Below are 4,212 nucleotides of genomic sequence, written 5' to 3'. Positions count from 1 at the left end.
CTTGCTCTCTGAGAAATTTAATCTGTAGGCCTGTGTTTAAATACATGCAGGATATTATTATATAACTGAGCAGCTGGGAAGATTAATCGTGATTAAAAATAAAAAGGGAAAACACACAGTACACCAGGGTAGGACTGTTTTATGAGAAAAGGGTAATTTGAAGGGAAACAATATTTGTACAGGGTAATGAAAAGTCAAGCCACAGACTTACCAAATAAGAATAGAGACATTGTATCTCATATGTGACTCAAAAGGTACTGCTTACCCAAAGAAATGATTACATTGGAATTAATGCAAATACTCTCCGTGAGCGTATACACAAAATACATGTATTATGGACCATTTTCAAATTTCATGCCCATTCTTAAAAGTCAAACACTTGAATGTGTCTGTGATTTCTCTTTCCTTCCTCACACCCTCCTTTGCGGGGTACCCAACAACCTCGTTTCTTGAACGCCCCGGGCACTGCCTCGCCGCACACCTTCCACACGCATTTCCAGTTCGGCCGGTAAGTCTGAGCCCCAACGTGTTCACGTTTCCTCGGAGCCCAGCACCCCGCCTCATACTGCAGCGTGTTCATTCGGATACAGAGATGCACAGAGCAGCATCAGGGCCTAGGGCAGGGTCTGGGGATGAAGAGAGACATGACTGAAACGTGGTCATGCACTCAAAGAACTTTGGCGAGTGCGGGACAGACATATCAACAATAGTTACAAGCTGGTTGGCTTTGGTGGAGAAAGGGGGGCATGCTTGTGGTGACCATTTGTTATGAATCCACCATCCACACATTCTCGAGCAGACACGAGTGCTTGGAGCGTAAGCGAGTAACACGGACGCAGGCGTCCGGCTGGTTGTGGGCGCGCCTGCTGGGGCTGAGGCCAGATGGAGCGCACACATTCTGTCCGACGTCGCTCAAGGTCTCCGTCTTTTTCAGGTGCCATGCCTGCAAAATGAAATCTGCCCGCAGGCCTCACGGGGTGCAGGCTGCCAGTGTGTGGCTTCTGTATAACATTGACGCGTCATCTCACGTTTAGTACGTGTAAGTCCTTGTTCTAGGCGCTTCATGTGTTTTCACGTACTCCTCACAACCATTGAGACTGATACTATGATTTTGCGCATTCGCTAAGTGGACCGACTGAGGCCCTGGAGAGTTCGTGTCCCTTGCTGAGGTGGCACAGTGGCTAGGGTGGGGGGAGCTGGGGTCTGGCACTAGCCATCTCCAGAGTCTACACCTTTAAAAGAAGTGCTTGAAAGCACTCTGCTGCTCTGTACCCGAACTTTTAACATTTCTCTATTCAGGGGCGCCTGGGTGGCACAGCGGTTAAGCGTCTGCCTTCGGCTCAGGGCGTGATCCCGGCGTTATGGGATCGAGCCCCACGTCAGGCTCCTCTGCTATGAGCCTGCTTCTTCCTCTCCCACTCCCCCTGCTTGTGTTCCCTCTCTCACTGGCTGCTCTATCTCTGTCGAATAAAAAAAAAAAAAAAAAAAATCTCTATTCAGCTTATCATACGAATGAGTTACACGGCTAATGATTTAGCGTGCCAAATCTCACTCCATTTTGTTGTTGAACAAACTCTTTTATCTGGTGTATAGTTTTGGAAAAATTCATGTCCATCTATCCATTGTTTCATGAACGTAATCACATTCCTTGCTTATTACCATCTTTCTGATCTGAAGGGTCCTAATACTGTGTTCCTCGGAGAAGAAAGCAGGCCCGGGGAAGGGTCTGGTGCTTCACGGATTCCCTCACTCTCCAGCTCCTCCCCCGCTCCTTCCGACCCACTGCAAGACCCTTCCCAGTTCTGGGGCTTGGTGGTTTGTTGCCCAGTCCTCTTTACAGGTACAAACGGGATAATGCTTTCTTTTCAATAACTGCGTAATGTTTACAACTCTGTGGATCTTTCTGGACAAGGCAATCGGTTATTAGGCCAGTGTCTTCAGAGAAACCCTATTTATGTGAGCTAAAACAAATCCAAGGGCACTTAGGGATTTGGTGAAATGGGCAAAATATAAACTCCCAACTCTTTGATCTTCATTCAAAATGTTTCACTGGACGAGGGGATGTGGCCACATTTTATTCACAGACTTTTCTAAGAACTCTGGACGTCACATTCTGTTTTTACTCTCTTTAAAGCCAAAATATTAGGAGTCTTGCAATAGGCTGTCTGTTTTGCCTCCTGGCCTTTCTTCCTACTGCTCCCTCAGCCAGGACCGCCCTACATCTACACCCCCTCCCCAAACTCTGGCTCCTACCCAAACTCCCTGACACTCTTCACATGCCACGTCCCCTGACCTCCAAAGTGGTGACGTGTCTCCCCTGTATATACCCCGTGCCCAGCACTTAGTATCTATTTCAGTTCTCTATTTATCTCTCACCTAATTTGTAGTTGGAACTATACTTTTTAACCTAATTTGTACCTAAAATACATATAGTCATACTTTTTAGTTGTGCCCTTGAGCTTTTAAACTTGGCAGTTTATTTTACAATCTCAAGAATGGTAAAAATACATGGGTTGTGGGCTTTGGCGTTGAACGAATGTGGGTTTGGCATCCAACTCCAATTCTAATGGCTATGTGACCTTGAACTTAACAACTCTGAGGCAGTTTTATCCTTTGGAAAATAAAGACTTCCTTCTCTGTGAAGATTAATGCAAAGGGTGCAGAGCTATCACCTGTCCAAATTCATGCTCAGCTGAGTGTTAGCTGCTATTGTATTTCTCAAGAGGAATTTAGTTTTGTGAAAAGTAGACATTTAATGAAAAAGAGAGGAAGGATACTTCGAGTTGAGTAGGAATTACTCAAGGTGTACTTTATAATGATATGCAACTTTACCTACATTGAGATTAATCTGTAATTTATATTTAACATGTTACCTGTTGCTCTCCACCTATTCAATACCAAATACATCTTAAATGGTTTAAAAATGTATTGGACTCCTTTAAAATGCTCAAATAAAAAAAAGGAAATGTGAAAAATGAAAAAGAATGTTGGCACCACTACCTAAAGGAGTGTCTTTTCTGCCATGAAGAGTACAGTAAATGTCACCGAATAAGATGCCATTTTAATCTCTAGGATACTGGAAACATCAGTTCGTCCAAATTTCTAAGCACCAAATTTAAAATGGCTTAGAGTATTTTGAAATTATTTACTTAATAGTAAATTAGCTACTGAGCCAGTAAAGAATCCGGTAATCCACTTCATGTTTAAACCCTTCTTTTTAAGACCCTTAGACAGGAACCAAGATGCTTAGCAGCTGATTGTACCAGATTTAACCTGGGAAGACGCACAGACAATGCTTACTAACAAAGAATGTCTCTACTGAACTCCACTCAGAATCCCAAGAGGAAATGTGTGCCATTTCCTTGTAGTCGCCTCTTTTAGATAAGCTAAAAGGCCCTCTAAAACCAGAGTTAAACAATAGGATATTCTTTCGGCATCAGCATCAACTAAGAGTATACTAACTTATACAAGAACAGGACAAGTCAGCCGGANGAGTTAAACAAGAGGATATTCTTTCGGCATCAGCATCAACTAAGAGTATACTAACTTATACAAGAACAGGACAAGTCAGCCGGACCTCAAGTCAAATTAGGGTTCTAGCTCTGGACAGCCAGCCAGCTCACCTTTTATTTTCTCATCATGGGAAAGTCTACAGAGTTGTAAAGATGAAATATTTGGGATATAAAGCCCTCGCCATAGTGACTGACGCTCCCCAGTAGTAACTTCACTCTTCGTGACCTCTAAGGAAAGGCATTTCCTAGCTGTACGGGCCCCCTGAGTGTGGCTGCTCCACATGCAAACGGGGGGGGGGGGGGGGGGGGNTGGCTCCAAGGGTGAGGAAGGGAGGAGACAGTCCCTCTCCCTGCCCCCTGGTGGCTGACGCACAGCCTGCAGTCTCAGTGCCACTAAAACCACAGTCCCTCCCAGGGCTGTGACTTGACAGGGATAGCACAGCACACTTCTCTGGGCTGCTGGTGACAGCTGGCGACAGCGGTGGTGCCTGTGGCAGAATCTGAGCGGCGCTGGGGTGCCCTCGCCCCCCAGCAACGTCTCAGTGCCCTCGCCCCCCAGCAACGTCTCATCGATTCTGTGAGCCACACACACCCATCCTAAAAATCCGCTTTCTCCTCAAGTAAACAGTCAGCTCCTGTTGTTTGTAAACAAGAACCCTAACCAGTATACTTTTATAAAACTAACAAAAGTAAAGAGCAG

This window comes from Ailuropoda melanoleuca, chromosome 9 (assembly GCF_002007445.2).
Source record: "Ailuropoda melanoleuca isolate Jingjing chromosome 9, ASM200744v2, whole genome shotgun sequence".
NCBI classification, from domain to species: Eukaryota; Metazoa; Chordata; class Mammalia; order Carnivora; family Ursidae; genus Ailuropoda; species Ailuropoda melanoleuca.
The sequence above is the reverse complement of the archived record's forward strand: the minus strand, read 5'-3'. Positions refer to the sequence as shown.